The sequence below is a fragment of the Peromyscus leucopus genome, chromosome 14, assembly GCF_004664715.2.
Source record: "Peromyscus leucopus breed LL Stock chromosome 14, UCI_PerLeu_2.1, whole genome shotgun sequence".
NCBI lineage: Eukaryota > Metazoa > Chordata > Mammalia > Rodentia > Cricetidae > Peromyscus > Peromyscus leucopus.
The window spans coordinates 67154135-67173691 of record NC_051075.1 but is presented as its reverse complement, the minus strand read 5'-3'; positions in this window follow the sequence as shown (position 1 = coordinate 67173691).

Sequence of the window (19557 nt, the reverse complement as noted above, 5' to 3'; positions counted from 1 at the left end):
AAGATCTTGCTTGGATTCCAACTTGGAGCTGCGGTGTCAGAATGGGAACCGATTCTGCCCTCAGATGTCCCATGTCCCTCACCACCAAAGAAGCATGGCAGAGGTGGGGGTAGCCTGACATCAGGAGGTGAGGAGGTTGGAGGAGACGCACTTCTGGTGTATGATGGGATACCTGGCCTGTGGTTTGTCTGAGCCCACGAACCTGCTGCGTCTGCAAAGGTAAATATGTTCCCCATTCCCACAGGAAGGAGTCAGACCAGACCATTCAGGGCATATTTCAGCACCAGCACTGGTGACCTCTGCAGAGAAGGGGGCACCTCTGAGCCCTGATTCCATCTTCCTAGGCCATCAAAGTCTCCACTAAACTCTACATGGACTATTAGAAAGAGTGGCTAGTTTCAGGGGACACAGAGAAGGTGGGGGGGGTTGACCCAAAGTCAAATTCCCAGGAGGCACTGGCTCAAAGAGGTCAGGAACAGTTTCAGAGGTTTCCAGATCTTACATTTCCTAACATGCCACCCCCACCTCCAGCAACCAACACAAAGGCCTAGGACCCTCCCCCACCCGCAGGGTTCGCCTTGATGTGGGGTCTCACTCCTAGCCTCATAGAATCCTGGCCTTCCAACTTGGGTCTGGCTGGGTGGGTTCCCACTCAGTCCTTGTCTGTGTTCCTGCACATGAACCAAGGAAGCACCATCCAGTGAGAGGAAGGCTGGAGTCCACCAGGGCTGCAGAATCAGCTTTTGATAGCAAGTAAGAAAAAAAAGAAAAGAAAAGAAAAGAAAGGACAAGAAAACAGCTTTCCCTGGGTGAACCTGTTTGCTAATGAACTCGGCAGTCATCCAACCTGCAGTCTGGTACCTGTCAGCCATGGAACGAGACCTTCATTTAATCCGTCACCTGACAGCCAGTCCAGCCAGTCAGACAGCAGAGGGTTTGGATCCTCTGGGTTGAGGACACATTGGAGTTGCCCTCCTTTGAACCAGAGATTTGGATGCTCCTTCCCTGACCCCAAGCAGTCCCAGAGTTCCCATCCTCAGAGCGTTTGTCTGTCTTTCCTCCCCTCTGGCTGCTTCCAGCCTTTATCAGTGGCCTGTTGGCACAGCAGACCACAGAGTGCTGTGGCTTAAGGATGCTTTTCCTTTTGTGGGCGAGTTTTCACTCTGACTGATCTCACTCATGCATCTGCGGCCAACTGGCAGCCCAGGTGTGGACTAGACTCTCACTCGTCTGGAGCCTTTGTTGCAACATCTGGGCTGACTAGGCTCTGTTGCACGTGGTCTCTCATCCTTCAAGAGGCTAGCCCAGGCTTGCACACTCTGAGGAGACAGCCAGCTGCATTGAGAGAGCCTCTTACCACTTGGGGCTTCGCACCATCACTTCCACTGAAGTCGGCTGGCATGGCCAGGGTCAAGGCCATCCCAAGGCGTGAGGCTGGAAGGGGCTGCAGAGCTCCGTTACAAAGGGAATGGATTCAGGGAGGTGCCTGGTGGAGCCATCAAAGCAGTCAGAATATGGCAAGCACCCTCTTAGACTGTTGGTGTGTTTCCTAATCTGTGCATGCGTGTGCATGAGTGCTTGTGTGTGTGTGTGTGTGTGTGTGTGTGTGTGTGTGTGTGTGTGTGTCTTCAGCTGGCAGGCTTGGAGATGGTCCTATTGGACCTGTCTCTCATCCTCCACCGATCACTAAGCTAGCCTGAGTATGTCCCTATCATATCAATATTAGAGGTGCATACTCTGCCACTCAAGTACTTGTCAAGACTGCTTGTATCATCCTATTGGCCAAAACAGGTCCCATGGCTAGATTGGTCAGGGATGAGGAAACACCTCTCACTCACAGATGGAATTGCAAAGATCTATGGCAAAGATTGTGGACACAGAGAGAGGTGAGGAACTGGGTCTATTGATGTCATCAATCTACACACTCCATGCTCACAATCCCATTTATCCAGGCTCTTTCCACTTGCTAAGCATCCCCATCACAGGCTCGACTACATCTCTAAAGTAAGCAGTGGCACCAAGCTCAGAAGCCACTCTATCATGCTGCACATCAGGACCAAACGCAGCTCTTCTTGATCTGGACTCCTATGGACAAGTCACCCACTCCCCGTACCTCCAGCATACATGCCCTACCAAGGACAGGACAGCCACAAAAATCACTGGCACTAGGGGGTGGGGGAAGACACACCCTTTCAATAGCCAGCCTGTGGCCATTTTGAAATCCTGCTATGAAGATGCTTCTAGTTACTGTACCTGGGTGTGGAAACATTCTCCAGTCAGTCCCAATATCTACTCCATAGCCATTCTCCATGGTGCCTGCCTCTTGAGATACCTTCTCTTTTCTGTCACCCTCTCTGACACTTCTTATATGATGTAAAACATCCTTCAAGCCACCTCTTCAAGCTGCTGCCTAGCCAGAGTCATTTTATATTTTGAACCTCCTGCAATCACTCAAGTCCTTGTGACAACAGAGCTTCCTAGACATTCGGTGTGCGGCTGAGTCCATCGCATGCCTTAGGTCAAAAGACATAACAAGAACAGCTCCAACTTTTCAGCCCCCTTTCTAATTGTGTTTGCAAACTGGGAAGCTGACTTTCTGAGCTTATGTTTGTTCATAGCACCTTATCTACGCTCTTTCAGCTTCAAGTTGTCTGAGAGTTTCAATATACTGCCTTGAAACCTCTTTGCCCAAGAACAGGGGTGTTATGGGACTTTTTATGTTGTTGTTTGTTTGTTCTGTTTTTTTGAGTCAGGTAGCTTTGTATAGCTTTGGTGCCTTTCCCGGAACTCACTCTGTAGCCCAGGCTGGCCTCGAACTCACAGAGATCCGCCTGCCTCTGCCTCCTGAGTGCTGGGATTAAAGGCGTGCGCCACCACTGCCCTGTTATGGGATATTTTGATTGCACTCTGACACTACCGAGACTGTCAATAAAGTTTACTTTGAATCAGAGCTAGCTAGCTATTCCTGACCAAAATTAGCCATAGAGGTTTCAGAGGACAGAGGACATATAGAGAGACATAGGAAGTAGTGGGGTGGGGCTTAGAAGGACTCTCGGCCCTTTTGGATTGAAGAAGGAGAGAGAGAGGAGTCACTGGTTGCTTCTCTGCTGCTTCTCTGATCACTCAGGTTCTTACCCTGATATCTGACTCCTGAGTTGTTTTTCTGTTGTTGATTTTTGGACGCAGGGTTTCTCTGTATAGCTTTTGTAGCCTGTCCTAGATGGAACTCACTCACTCTGTAGGCCAGGCTGGCCTCAAACTCACAGAGATCTGCCTGCCCCTGCCTCCCAAGTGCTGGGACCACCGCCCGGCCAACTCTTTATTGATAAAGATATTTCTCTAACTCTTTATTGATATTGATCTTTATTGATAAAGAATAATTAGATAGATGCTTCACAGGAATTTATTAGATGTATGTTGTATCTTCCCAGTTACTCTGGCCAACAGTTGTACCAAATGACTCACCACTGTGTACATGTGTTGCCATTGTTTTCCTGGTCTCCTGGAGACATTCTCTTGCAATTTATTTTTTCTGCCCCTTCTATAACTCATTCTACCATCCAGTTCCAAAAACTATTGCGGCACATTTTAGGTTTTGTTATGGCAGCACATCGCTTCTGGGTACCAGTTTATTTATTGATCAGCTATTGCCACATGATAAAATAACCACCTCAGTGTTTTGAAATAGTAATCATTTGTTATTTGGATCATCCAACTCCTAGCTGATCTTGCCTAGTTTTGCTGGTTTGGCCTGGGCTAACTTGTGATCTAGGTTAGCTCAGCTAGAGATGGCTCTGTTCCCTGTGTCCTCACCTCCTCCTGAACCCAGTGAGCCACCTCGGGTGTGCCAATCTGAATGCGCTGACAGAGGCACAGGATGACAAACCCAGCAAGCTCTTCTCAAGTCCACTGAAGCCATTGCCATTCATCCCATTGCCCAGAATGTGTGACTGAGACCAAAATGCAGGGCTGATGGTAGATAATGCTGAGTATGGCAGTGCATGCCTGCAATCCTAGTGCTCCTGAGGCAGGGGGATGTCAAGTTCAAGGCCAGCCTGAACTACATAGTGAGGCCCTGTCTCAAAAGCACAAAACAAGCAAACAAACAAAAAACAGCAAAGAGATGGGAAAGGGCCTCTCCTCCATGATAACCAAGGAACTGAAGTTACAGGGCACAAGTCATGGGCCCAGAAAAGGGTAATGAAGGGGCCATCCATGTGGCCTGCGGCTGCTGACAAAGCAAACATTTGCACCTGCTCTTCTCTCTTCCTGGATAGCCTCGTACACCAGGAGGGTGTCCTCATTACTTAGAAGAGCAACCTGACGCTCAGAGGTGTACTTCCTCAGGATGGCAAGGGCTAACGAGTGCCAGAGCCCACATTTGAACGTGTTCGGGCCCATGTCCCACACTTACTAAAGCACTCCATGGCAACCTTCCACATCTGCAGCTTCCATACTCACAGATCGCACCCCTGGCTTGAAAATGCTTGGCAGGGAAAGTGGTGCCTGCATCAGATCTATAGACTTCTCCTTGTCATTCTTGACTAAGCTGTACAAAACAAATACCTTTACCTTGGATCAGGTACATCACTGCACACGTCGTCACATGCCAATGCCACGTCCCTTTATATATGGAACTTGAGCATCTCCAGATTTTATGGGGGGTCCTAGACCTAATCACCCATGGACTGGGCTATACATGAAATGGAAGGCGAATCATCCCTGTGATGGTCATTTCCATAGGGTTCTGGAGTTGTAGGCGTTAAATGCACACCCTTGGTTGGGAGCAAACGGTGTGAATCTCAGAATAGCAGGAGCGAAGGGAGAAACGGGGCTCTGGGGAGGGTGGGGACACCACCGAGAAGCTGACTCAGGCAGCTTTGTCACTCAGGCTCAGAGTCAAGCTCCTAGGGAGTCTGATTGGCTCAGCATGCAGCATAGTGCCCACCCACTGGGTAAGGCTTGGTAATTAAGCAGGCCAACCCAGACCTGAGGGGAAGGACTCTTAAAAGATACGCTGACTGAGAGCACCACAGAAAGAAGAAAGAAGGAGGGGGTAACTCAGGGAGAGCACTCATTTCCTTTTAGGAGGCTGGCCACGTTGCTGTTGGGTGAATGCAGGGTCCGACTACCTAGGTGTCCAATCTTGACTTTACCACTCACTTGTCCTGGCAAGGAAGATTCTATACCTTTCTGTGCCTCAGTGTCCTCACTGGTCAAGTATTCTCGTGCCATTACACAACGAACTACCTTGCTGGAAGGTTGGGCAGGGGGAGATAACTCGCTCTCCTCACAGACATTACAATGTAGACGCGGTGGCCATTCTGTTTTCATCACGGCGTCAAGGGAGCTGAGACAGCAGAGTGATGCCCTCCCTAGAGACACAGCACAGATGTCCGTGTGGAGCCCCGCTGGCTGAGACAGCTGAGCCCCATGCTGGGCTGTGTCTTTTTGGCCTGGAGAAGGCACAGAGGCTGCCAGGCTGGCCATGCTCCTGGGCTCTGTTTAAATGGAGGAACTTAGAGAATGCCGGACTCGCTGAGTCACCCTCTCAAGAAGGTCCTTTAAAGAATGGGACAAGTGCATACTTAGGTCTCCGAGTCCTGGGTCTGTTGGCATGCCACTTCAGGTCTTCTGGGTGCCTGCCTTTGTCCTCTGGGTCATGGTTACTTCAGCTGGTATAGGATGAGAAGGCAGCATGAGATGCCCATCAAACACCACACTCTGCTCCAGCAGCTGCGGCCCAAGCACCCTCGATGTGTGTGCACTTGACAATGCCGTCCAAGCTCAGTTTCACCTTCTGTCCAGGAAGAGGCTGGCCCCGGGTCTCCAACTGCCACAGAACTCCCTGGCCCTGCCCCAGAGCTCAACCCAAATCTACTTCTCTCTGCCCCAAGGCCCTGTTTCTGACAATGTCCAGGTGACCCTAGGGTGCCTGCCACCTTGCCTCTCTGCCTAATCAGGCACCAGGGTTCAATGAAACCAAAGCCGCAGAGACCCAGTTCTGCTTAGGTGAACCCCATAGTAAGACAAGCTCCCAATGACAGGGAAGGGTGCGTGAGGTCAGACTTTGAGTCCCTGCCCTGGCGTTTCTGGCCACGAATATCAGGGCAGCATCGTGATGGGGGCCGTGGGGTGTGAGTGGTTGGAGGATGAGGCGGGCCCACTTCGCGGGATACTCTCACAGTGCAGCGCTCTCCGTCCGACAGATGCAGCAAGAGCAAGGCCACGCCTCCGAGGCTCTGGCTCACGACAGAGCACCACAAGCCACCGGCAGGTTATGCCCCGAGGCTGGCTGTTCACTCATAATCTCATCATCTCCAGGAAGGAAATCAGGTTAGCCTGGCAGGCTCATCTTTTATAAAGCGGCTTTTTTTTTTTTCCCCTTTTAGGTTGGTTCTGTTGCCTTGGGTGACACCAGTCTGCAGTAAAGGAATATCCTGATGGAAATAGACTCTAGATCTTACCCATTCCTAACCCCTATCAAGCGAGGGGGGCGGGGCAGGGGAGTCTGACAGTCTGCGAATCCTAGCTCTATCACTGAGTGACTCCAAGCCTGTCATTTAGCCTCACCGTGCCTCGGTTTCCCCATCTGTGTAAAGGACACGGTAATGCCCCATTTTAAGATAAAGTAACAGTGCCAATAAAACTGTCAGGACGTTGCCTCAATTGAGTTAGCACATGGGGTGCTTATGGAAGCACCCTGCACATCCGGAGGGCTCCCCAGCTTCCAGCCCTGAACTGGCTTCTTTGCTGGAGTCTGTAGTATTCCTGGGAAAAGCACTGTGCCATCCTGGAAGGGGACAAGGAAGTCTATAATGAGCACTTCAGAAGATGTTTCTGGTTTTGTCTTGCTTTGAGTTTTGTCTAACCTGCCCTGCTCACACGCTTCCACCTCTGCCAGCCCAACTTCTTCAGGCTTCAGATAAGCACGCCCCTCCCTGACTGTCTCCTCTCTAGCCAGGCAATACCTCTGTTCCTAAGCCTAACCCTCCAGGAATGAGACAGGATGTGACTACCTCCACAGGGCTCCCTTAGATGGCATGAGGGGATCATTTCAGGTGGCCATTGAAAATTACTGGGCAAGCGTTTCCAAGACCTTAAGCATCTGAAGCTGAGAGGCTGAGCAGACAAAGAGTAACGTGAGTGAGCAGTTCTCCAGGAAGGAGCAGGGCGTCTACTCTGGGACTTTCAGCTGTCACAAAATGCCACAATTTTATGCAATTTTTTTTTAAATTAACATATTAAATTATATATAGCAATGGGGTTTCATGATGACATTTTCATATCTATATGTATATATATATACATGCATTTTGATCGTAATATATATTGTATCTTGATTATATACACCCTCCCCACTTCTGTTGATCCCCTTCCTCTCCCGAACTACTCCCTCTCTATTTTCATATCTTTTGCTGTATTTTACCCAGTGAGTTTAATTGGAGTTGCTTAGCTGAGCCTCAGGAAGAGATATTTGCAGGAGCATTGGCAACACACCAGTGGCTACGCCACTGAAGAAAACATCTCCCTTCCCCAGCAACCATTAACTGTCAATAGCTCTTCAGAGAGGGGTGGGGGCCTTAGGAGCTCACCTCCACCCATAACAGATTGATCGACTCAATCATGTGAAGGGCTCATGCAGCCAATCACTGTGTGTTGTGTGATGTTTGTGTCAGCCTTGTGAGCAAGAGCCTATGAAGAGAAAAGAAAACTTTTCTTCAGGAAGAAATTCACAAAAACGTTGTTCTGAAAGGCGAGGCTGCCTGCGTACATGTCAGGCTGACTTTAACATTGTGGCCTCCCTCACTTGTGTGTGGACATACGTGCACAGTGAGGTTTCTGTCTACACAGAACACACGTTCAACAGTGGTCCCATGAGAGTATAAGGAAGCTCAAGAATTTCTAGGCCTAGCAGCCTCAGTGAAGTAATGTCTCAGCACAAGACACTGCTTGTGTCCTTAGAGATGCTGGTAGTGAGAAACCTGCCACCACACCAGCCATATAAAAGCATAGAACATCCAATTATAGACAGGAAAAAGTATACAATAGTGATAACAAACAACCGTGTTACTGTTTTATGTATCTACTCTACTTTCTAAAATGTACTATTACTGATTTTTTTTAAAGGAAAACAGGCTGGGAGGTGGTGGCACACACCTTTGATCCCAGCACTTGGGAGGCAGAGACAGGCAAATCTCTGTGAGTTTGAGGCCAGCCTGGTCTATAGAGCGAGTTATGGGACAGCCAAGGCTGCACAGAGAAACCCTGTCTCAAAAAGCCAAAGGGAAAAAAAAAAGAAAAAAGGGAAACAAAACAACAGATCAAGTTCAGGGCTGGTGAGAGGCTTCAGTGGGTAAAGCTGCTTGACTGCCTCTAGACCTGATGACCTGAGTTCCGCCCACATGGTGAGAGAGAGAGAGCCGACTCCTGAAGTTGTCCTCCAACCTCCATACGTGCACCATGTCATGTGATGCCCCCTAAAACCAATAAATGAGTTAATAAATAATCACAATTTTAAAAAGAAACAAGTGTGCAATAAAACAGAATGCCACACTGTGCCGACATCAGCCTCTCCCCTTTCATGTTTACTGCGTCTCTGGATTGCATCATCCTCTCTTGGGCTTGGTTTAATTTCGGGTTGTTTTGTTCATCATGGCCTAGGAGCAATAGGTTATCACACACATACACACACATACACACACCCTGAGAAGGAGGGAGGGAGAGATGCTATCGTGATCATCATATACACACACATACAGCCTAGATATATGACAGCTTATGACATATAGGTTTGTAAGTATACCCTGTCATTTATACAATGACAAAAATTATATAACATAAAATTTCTCAGAGTGTGTCTTGTCACAAAGGCCCATGTGGCCATTAAGTAAAGAAATAGAAACTCGCTAGCTTATTGTTATCATCCGCTTCTACAAGGTTCCTCCTCAAAGGTCTGTGTGGAAATCCTTAGTTGCCAAACTTGGTTCCTATCGGGAGTTGGAGCTTTTAGGAGATGCGGCCTGTTAAAAGGATGTTAGGGCACTTGGGACATACCCTGGAAGCAGTTCCTGGGACCTCAGCCCCTTCCTGTCTCTTTTGCTGCTTTCTTGGGGTTCTGCCTCAGTGCGGTCCCCAAAGCAACCAGCTGTGAATGGAGACCTCTGGAACTCTGAACCAGGATAAGGCCTTTCCCTTCTTAAGTTGAATGTCTTGGGTATTTTGTCACGGGAAGGGATGGTTAAATAAAAGGACACATGCTGTTTGGGGCTGGACATCATCTCCTTACAGATTTTCTCCTGGAATAGCACCCTCCTTTGTTTTGAGGGGCTCACTCCTCCACCATGGGTACAGTCATGAGGGAGAGGGATGGCAGGCACAGGGCTCCTGGGTGAGGCTCTTGGCCTGGAGCCTGTGAGCGTGGCTCAGCCACATGGAGCATCTCTTGTGTTCTCAGTCCCCAAGGGTGACCGTGGAGGGCATCACTGGGCAGTACCACTCTGCAGTAACTGGTTACATGCCTTTTGATGAGTCACTCAAGCTCTCTGGGGCTCCATTTTTCTTTTTTTTTTCTTCTGGGAAGACAGCCAAGTGTTAAAACCACGGCTTTGAGTAAACGATGCTGGATACAAGCAACACATACTTCAGGGATCCACAGACAGACCCTTCAGAAAGAGGCAAAGTCTTTATGACTGAGGGGTAATATACACTGGCATAATTTGTTTTTCAAAAGGAAATGAGACCCAGAACATCGAGTACACACCAGGAGTCCTCAGCTACTCAAGAGGTAGGCCAGGAGTATCACTTAAGCCCAAGAATTTGACGCCAGCCCATGTAACAACACAGTGAGACTCCCCCATCCTGAAAAATTAAATAAAAACCAGGGATAAAAATCTCATAAAATCCTGGAGTAGTCAATAGGGAGTATGGATGGGAAGGGCTGGGGAGCTGATACCTATCTATCATTCCACATTGACCTAGGTTGTGGGTCACATGGGCCTATATGATTGCCACACTTGTGATTCCCAATAACTCTGTGTGTAAGTGTGCATGTGCATGTGTGTAGAGGCCAGAGATCACTCTTCAGTTGTATCCCACTTGGTTTTTTTTTCTTATGAAGCAGAGTTGGAGTTTGATAAATATATATTGGAAAAAAATGTTAGTTAATTTATTTTGTGTGTGTGTGTGTGTGTGTGTGTGTGTGAGAGAGAGAGAGAGAGAGAGAGAGAGAGAGAGAGAGAGAGAGAGAGAGAGACTGAGCGCTTGTATGTGTACCACATATGTGCATGAGCCCATGAACATCAGAAGAAGGTGTCGAATCCTCTAGAACTGGAGTTATAGGCAGCTGTCAACCACCATATGGGTGCTGAGAACCGAACCCGGGGCCTCTCTGAGAGAGCAGTAAGTTCTCTTAACTGCTGAGCCATCTCTTTAGACCCTAATATAGACTGCTGCACAAGAGCCAAGAGAAAGAGAAGCACTCAAAAAGAAAGTAAGACGCACCCCAGAACACAGTGTGGGCTTCTCTGAAAAGAGTCTCAGAAAGGAAGTCACACCCATGTGTGGATATAGGCCGCTCAAAGGAGAATCACCCCACCTTGGTGTTTGGAGACAAGGTCTCTTGCTAACCTTGGGCTTGCCAAGTATCCTAGTCTGGCCAGCCAGTGAGTTCTAGAAACCCTGCCATCTCCACCTCCCCAGTGCTGGCATTACAAGCACACACCACCACACTAGGAGTTTTTACATGTGTCATGGGGATCAAATTCAAGTCACATGCTCGCATGCCAAACACTTTACTGACCTGTCCCCTCAGCCTGTTACTCATAGCCCTTCATATTGTTTATGTCTTTTCCATGGGTCTGCTCTGAGAAAAATGAATGAAAACAAACAGTGGGTTTAAAGAGTCTTGTAAACTGTAAACTGCTGTCCGCTTTTAAAATAAATAAATAAATAAATAAATAAATAAATAAATAAATAAATAATGATAATGAAAGGCTTCAGCTCAGTCCTAAGAGACTGATACGTGGTCCCTTTGGTGGGGCTTATTATAATGCAAGGGTCTCAAGGCCATGATCGGGCCTCTGGGTGAGCTGGAGATCTGTAGACACTCTACAGTATACCGCAGCATCTAAAGATGGTGGGGCCTTAAAGCAAAGAGAGGCTTCCTTTTAAGTCTAAGCGGAGCCTCTTCAGAGAGCAGCCTTGATCTCTAGGCCAACTTCAAGTAGCCTCCCTGAGCAGCCCCCAATCCCCAGCACAACAGAAACATCCGACTTGTATAACCCTTGAAGAAATGAACGGATTTCCAAGTCACGTGACAAGGAGCATGCATGAAGGAGCCAGGTTCCATAAATTGAGGGTGATATTTCTTAACTCTGTGCCCCAGAGAGAGCTACAGGGAGACATGGCCTTGGTTTAGGCTATGGGTCTGACATATGCTTTTTTTTTTCTGGAGCTGAGGACCGAACTTAGGGCCTTGCGCTTGCTAGGCAAGCGCTCTACCACTGAGCTAAATCCCCAACCCCCTGGCATATGTTCTAACAGTCACCTATTAGGGCTCATGAACAATCTCTCCCCAACCCTCTTTTTCCTTTAGGTTCATAATCCAGATTGTACAAGATAGAAAAGACCAATCTTGTCCGGCCCCCCTTGTCCATCTTATGAAGGAGTGAACTGCGGCCCAAGAAGGCAGTATCTGTTCTTCTTTTTCTCCTTCTACCCACCCCCTACAAAGGTTAGCGCCCTAGAGGATGGGTTCTCCTGGGATCTGAGGCTCTCTTGCCTTCAGCTTCTGGAGTATGTGGGGAATCAAGAGTTCACAGACCATTTCCTCTGCCTCTCGACTCCATCTCTGGCTGGAAAACAGAAAAACACTGGAAGTTTCCTCCTGCCTACAGCTCCGTTCAGATGTGCTCAGCCTCAAAGTAGTACAGGCTTTCTGACGTTCTTAAAGAACGCGTGCACACCTTCCCCAGCTCACACCCCCGCTTCTGAGCATCCTCCTCCGGCCAGCCTCTCTCCAAAAGCATAAGAACTGGGTGGGGAGGAACACAGGCCTGCCACAGGAGGAGCGAAGATTCTGGCTCAGACAGTGCAGCTCAGCGAGCGGCTCTTTGCTCCTCACCTCAGCAAATGCGGCCTTATTTCCCTCCGCATAAACTGCCTCTGCTTGGAGCCAACAGGAACTTTGCAAGCAGTCCTGTTCCCGAGGCTGATGATTTGCCAGACATTAGCAGTGACTAAGCTACACCAGCCTCTCTCTCTTTGTTCCAGGAGAGGGGACCAGCTTGTCTTGTGGTAAATCAGAGGCCCGGAGGCAGCCAGGATAAGGGGCTGATCTTTGAGGTGTGCCTGTATCCTCCTCCTGCCTCACTCAGGCTAATGAGAACACTGGCGCGCCATGATGCTGGGGCTTCTCTGTCCTCCTTCCATTCCCCTTGCCTTGTTTTCCAAACAAGAAAGAATCACAGTGGGAAGACCAAAGTCTGTGTTGCCAGCCTTTTTAGAAGCATCAAGCTTTTCAAAGACCACGGAGACCCTCCGCCTCTAAGAACCGAAGGGAAAGGCCACTGGAGTTTGTGGACCTGTAATTTGCCCCAGCCCAGGCATGAGGCCACAACATGACAGATCCAACCTTGTGAAGGACCAGGCCTGGGCCCTGGTTTCAGTTTAAAGACTCGTTATTTGTCCTGGCAGACAGATAGGCAGATCTACTCCATGCTGTGATCAGAAGAAACAGGACCAGAGGCAAAATGTCAGGCAGGCAAGAGGCAAATGTAGGGGCCCTGTCCAAAAGTTACTACGATTTTCAAGATGGTAACAGGGCATTATGGTAAGTGTAGGTCCTTCTGAGCTGGTGGTCCAGGTTTGTATACCTGTGAAATCTGTTCTGGAAGAAGGCATTCGTTCATTCGTTCGTTCATTCATTCATTCATTCATTCATTCATTCAGCAAACAATGAGGGACTTCTTTGTGCCAGGTTCAAGTCACACAGCCACCAAATACATGCCAAGTGTGTCACAGGCCTGTTAAACAGTGGGTGCTTGAATAAGTGGTGCCGACTGTGTGTGTGTGTGTGTGTGTGTGTGTGTGTGTGTGTGTGTGTTCATGTACAGGCATACATGCTGGTGCACTTGCACATGGGAGCTAGAGGAGGCATGGTCCTCCTCTGCTCCACTGTTTCATCCTTCTAAACCAGGATGCCGCAGAGTCGTGTAGATTGTACACCACACAGTGAGAATGATGTTCCCTGAGTCCCCGCCAAGCTGCCAAGAGCTGAGGCTAGAAAGCCAGCTCAGCACGTTTCATGCTCAGTTCTTGAGAACTTGTCCCCTTAAACCTCTGGTGGGTTCCCAGAAGGGACAGAGATGGGCTTGTGACTAGTGCTTCTGCCTCAACCCCCAAATCCACCAAGTCCAGCCTAAGCCAACCCTGAAAACTGACTTGAAGGCAGGTCTTCACTCGGAGACGCGCCTGGTCCCCTGAGCTGTAACTGTTGGGATTTCCCTAGGCAACTCTGGGGATCTCACTGATGTCCTGTATGTGACACCATGCAGTGCTGTGGGGGGAAGTTCCCCTCTGGACCCCAACCCTGAATGGAGACTTCACTAGAAGTTCTGGGGTGACAAACGGTGTCCAGTCACAGCTTGCTAGCCTCAGCTGTCTCCAGTGTACAGAGACATGGGAAGAATTCATTCCCAGCTCTCCCCTCCCCTGCCTCAGGAACCCCCACCATGCAGGAGAGGAGCCTCTAGCAAGTGGAAAGAGCCATCAGCTTCTTTCCAAAGAAAAGGGGGTCAATTTGTTGGGGGGCAGTCCAAATTCTGAGCCTCCTGTCCCTCCCAGTCTCTTGTCACCAACATCCATTGATTCTCCTAAAGTTTCCATCTTTCTGTCTGTTCTTTGAGACAGGGTTTCTCAGTGTAGCTCTGGCTGTCCTTGAACTCGCTCTGTAGACCAGGCTGGCCTGGAACTCACAGAGATCCGCCTGCCTCTGCCTCCCCAGTGCTGGGATTAAAGGTGTGAGACACTGCCCAGCTAAAGTTTCCATCTTAAGCAATCTCAGAGAAGAAACATCTGGGCTTGGGGTCCTAAGATTCCAGTCCTGGGCTAGGGAAATGGCTTGGTGGAGAGTTATTGACTGAGTTTGACCCTCATGTTAGAAATCTGGGTGTGGTACATGCACTTTCAATCCCAGTGTTGGGTGGGTGGAGACCAGCCGATCCCTGGGGCTCTCCGGCTATCCCTGCTAGCCCAGCCAGCCTACGTGTCCAGCTCCAGGCTGATGAGAAACTCCGTTTCAAAGAACAAGATGGAAGGACTGGGAAGATGGCCCAATGGTTAAGAGCATATACTGTTCTCGCAGAGGGCCTGAGTCTGATTCCCAGCACTCACGGCTCACAACCACCTATAACTCCCTCTCCAGGGAATCCAATGCCTCTGGCCTCCCAGGGGCATCTGCATTCAATGTGCACCCCCACACACACACACACACAGACATGCACATAACTAAAGATAAAAATCTTAAAAATAAATAAACAAGGTAGATAGTGTCTAAGGAACAATATGTGAGGTTGTCCTCTGACCGCACATTCAAGGTGCACACCACACACACATGTGCAACCCTACAAGCATGAACAGGCACATTCAAGCACACGTACGCACATTGCTTCTTGCCTGAGCAGTTGTGCACCTGTGGTTTGTCACTTGACTTGACCTCTGACCTTTGATTCCCATCTGTAACATGGAGAGGGTGTCAGCGTTCCTCACGGTGACTGGGAAGAGTCTGTGGACACTGGTGGGGGTGGGGGGTGTTAGGGGAAGTGGGGTGGCGTATGTGGCGCGGGCGGGGGTGGGGGAGGAATGTATATCTGTGTTGGTCGTGGAGACACCCTACTGTAGCCTGTGGGGGACATCCTGTGTAGTTGGCTGCTGTCCACAGCAGGGATGGAGGCATGAAGGCCTCCGGTTGGCTGTCTCCCACAGAGAAGCCAGCCATTGATGGCTGCCACCTCCTCCTCCTCTCCTCCTCCTCCTCCTCCTCCTCCTCCTCCTCCTCCGAGGGAGAGAGGAGAGAGGAGAGGGGATAAATGAGATGAAGGCTTGCCCTGTAACTTGCACGAGTCCACCCCCTCCCCACACGAGTCTTGATTGATTGTTTGAGGTGATGAAATCAGGAAGGAGATAGCAGCTGTGAATGCAGAACAGCCGGGCTCTGTTCTTGCTGATTAAAGCGGGGAGGGGCGAGGAGGAGGAGGAGGAGGAAGAAGAGACAGGGTCACAGACAGACCGAGTCTACAGCGAAAGACCTAGTTTCCAGGGAGGCATAAGAAGAGACACATGGTGGCCCCAAAGAGCCTGGAGTGGTTATAAAAACGGAGACCAAGCTGAGACAGAAGGGCCGCAGCGGCTGTGTCTAGAATATGAATAGGAAAAGAAAACAAAACTCAGAACTCCCGCTCATAGGTCCCACCACCTTCCTCTCCAGAGCCACAAAATCACTTTGAGGAGGGTGACAGGTAATTTGCATGGTGAGAGGGTGCAAATTAATATTAATTCTGTGTAAAAGAGGATCCGGCCACCCCTTGGGTAGGAGTCGTCCCAGCTGCTGCCTTTCCTAATGCTTTTGTTTTTTTCTTCTTGTACATTTGTTTATTTATTCGGTGTGGAAGGGGGTCTTGCCATGTCAGGGTGCATCTGTGGGAGTCGGGGGACAGCTTGCAGTTGTGCTTTCCTACCACCCTGTAGGCCCCAGGGAGGGAACACAGGTTGTCAGGCGTGACTGAAAGTGTGTTTACCTAATGTGTCCGCTCTCCCTGACCTTTGCAGAGCAGGGTTAAGTCCCAGGGTATAGCACGTGGGCAACCTCAGCCAGGCCAGGAAGTCCAACCCTCCTGGACTGGTAAAAGAAGGATGGAAAGCAACAAGTCCGGTAAAGTGAGGCTTACTTCTCCAGTCTGCCCCACGCCCCGCGCCCCGCCCCCCCCCCCAGCCTGCTTTAGGCTTCTGTGAGTTCTCCTTCCTTCCAGCAGCCGGTGGAGTGAGATGCATAGAGCTACCACCCATCCAAGCGGGACTCCGATCCCTCCTGTCCATGCTACCTGGTGGCTCCCCAGAGATAGACCCAACACCACATGCCTTTGGTGGCTTCCCAGAGATAGACCCAACACCACATGCCTTTGGTGGCTTCCCAGAGATAGACCCAACACCACATGCCTTTGGTGGCTTCCCAGAGATAGACCCAACACCACATGCCTTTGGTGGCTTCCCAGGGATAGACCCAACACCACACACCTTTGGTGGCTTATCAGAGATAGACCCAACACCACTTACCTTGCCGGAGCAAGAGGTAGGCTCAGAACTATAGAAACCCAGTTTTAAGCTTGTACAACTCAGGAGACTTTTCCCAAGGCCCTGTGGGGTTCCTGGCATGTTCACCTCCATACAGTGAGTGTCAGTATGAGGTCAGAACCTCAGCGTCCCCTGACTTGCCAACAGTCTCAACTCAAAGGCTCTGCCTGCAGATGGGAGCAAGACAGGTTCCCCTACCAAACCCGCCAGCCTGCCTTCCCCTGCTCCCCACAGAACCAGCACTGACTCTGACGGTAGTCATCAGCCCACTCACCAACCAGGCATGAACCCAGCCCGTACCACTCATGTCCTTCACCAGGCCACGTGCTTCTTGAGGGCAGGGACTGGGGCTCCACAGCCAAATGCTCTGGAACAGGTTAGTCACACCCCCAAATCCCTGTTTTCCTCAGTTTCTTCACTGGAATGTTGGGAGAATAAATGGAAGATATGAAGAGTTAAGCATGATTTCTGGAACCAAAAAGGTGCTTAATAAATGTTATTATTACAATGTTACTGATTTCTGTTATTTTTCATATCTTTAACACCCAACACTGTGCCAGACCCAAAAGAAACAGGAAATCTAAAGAAATAAAATTGGAGGAAGAGTGCCATCATCAGTCACCCTGGCTACAGGCTCCAGCTAAGTATTGGCATCAGTCAGTTAACGTCACAATGGGCTGTGTAACGAGCTGTTTCCAAACACAAAGAACTCACAAAGCCAACGTCCATTCTTACTCAAAGGACTACAGGTCAGCAGAAGTGAGCCTCTTTCCCAAAGGTGTCCACTATGAGGTCTGGGATGAAGGACCTTCAGAGAAAGTGGCCGATGTGGAAACTGCATTAGGATGAAGGCAAACAGGATAGCATCACTTTTAGGCTGTTGCTATTGGTCAAAGCAGGTCACGTGGTCAAGAAGACAGGAAATCCCTGCACCTATAACGCTATGGCAAGAGCATGAGTATGCATGAACTGCGGGCCAATCTACCTCATCTACCAAAACTCAGTCAATGGTGGCTGGGCATAGGTCACTCCACCTTTGCATTCCTCCCAAAGAGAAGTGTTTCCAGTAAGATCTTGAAGAAGGCGTGGATCTTGCACATAAAGTGAAATATAATTTTGAGGCATTTTGCAAGTGTAAAACAAAGCATAGACAAATAGTTCCTCTGACTTTGCTTGCTGCAGCCAGGGATATTTGCAAATCTGTCCTAACAGAGCGTTTAGTTTCAAGAAGCAGAAAATTGAGCTGACAACATGTTTACGAGCAAAGTCTAGGATCTGGAGGTAAGAAGAAAGAAACCAAGGCCACAGACTGTTTTCCTGCCATCGATGGAGTCTCTGCTGCATCCTAACAACACCCCTTTCTATCAGCAAACCCCTTCTCCCATTTTACTCCTCAGTGTGGATAGGGCAATCCCAACAGAGACATGGAAGCTCTTGTGGCTCCAGACGCTGTGGCTTGTCTCTGTGGGGCATCCTCCCTCTTTGGAGCTTGGGCCTCTGGGGACCCTGCATGGTGCAGGAAGGAAGGGCAGAGGAAACAGAGCTGTGGGCCGGGGGCGTGGAGGGAAGTCTGTATTCGCTCCCTTTTCTCAGCGAAGACTGTTTACCTCCCAGCCTGTGTTTTTCACGGAAATGGAGACCAGCAGAGGAAAAACGCCCTTGTGAAACATTTCCATGAATTTATGTTGTTCATCTGGAGCGTCACAGGACTTCAAAGAGGCCTCTGGGGTTTTACATGGCCAGGGACACAGGCTGGCCTGCTGGGGGCTGTTTAAGGTCCCCAGCTACCCGGTAACTGGCCTGCTGGGTACCTCACGGAGAGCGGCATCCAAGTGAGGTAACTGGTGCCACCCTGGGCTTGCAGGGCCTAGGACAGGTGCACATGCCCACACCACACACATTCAGACCCATCTGTCATCTGAGAAAGAAATACAGGAACACCCCGGGGCGGGGGTACAGGGTCATGAGACCCTGGACAAGTCACTGAAAATCTCTGAGGTTCAAGTTCATGTTCGTACAGTGATAAAACCTTGGACCTTTCGGGATTATTATGGAAACTCAGTGAGGAAATGAGGCTCGTTTTATTTTCTTTATAAATGGTGCAGGACCAGGACCTGGGCATGAGCATCCTTTGGTGTGACTTCCTGGCTGAAATGATCCATGGAATAAGAATAGTGCCAGGCCAGATATGGTGGTATCCACTTTTAATACTAGCATTTAGGAGGCAGAGCTGAGTAGATCTCTGTGAGTTTAAGGCCAGCTGGCTTACTTGGTGAGTTCCAGGCCATTCAGAGCTACAGAGTAAGACCCTATCTCAAAAGAACAGAAAGCTGCCGAATGAAGCCGGAAGCTGATCAGTGAGGTTCATGAACCACTAAGGTGAGGGACAAGAAGAGACCTGGATAGTCAGAGCAAATACATGGGAGAAGATGCCTGAGGAAGAGGGAGGGACTCGGAAGGTAAGTAGGTGCTGAGCTAGATAATAGCACAGATACATGCATGCAGGGCAGTCCATCTCCAGTGCCTGCAGACGTCTGATTCCAAGACCCCCCTCAGCTATCCAAATCCCCAATGTTCAACTCTCCTATGAAAAATGGTTAGTGCTTATATATAACATGCATGTACTTCGGACCATCTCTAGATGCCTCCTTCATACAACATAAATGTTATATAAATGATTGTTGGACAGCATTGTTTGGAGAGTAACAGCAACAACAACAAATACGTGTTTGGTTCATGCACAGCTTGTCCTTGTGCCGTCCAGTCCCCCGTCCATCCGTCCGTCCATCTGTCCACCCCCTCCAGTTCACAGTTGGGTCATGCTGTTCATGTAGAAACCTCAGACCACAGCAGCAGAGGCCAATCCTTGCAGAACTCCAACAAACATCTTATTACTAGTCCCTTGCTCTGACTGGGTCTCCTACCTAAGCAGTAAAATGGGTTCCAGTCCCATCGCCTGCAGCAGCCTCAGAGCTGGAGACACAGGACAGGGTGAGCTGAGCTCAAGAGATGAGCATGGGTTCCCAGCCTTCCCTCACCCCACCCCCACATCTTCTTTCTTTTTAATTTAGCAAAAAGCTTTCACCTCTTTTTTTTTTTTTTATCTGCAGTAGCATAGAGGATTTAGGTATTTTGCATTCCAAATGTTTATTCATGCTTTAGTTTAAACCCATAAAATGAATTCATACTGCTCGGTGTTCTACAGAA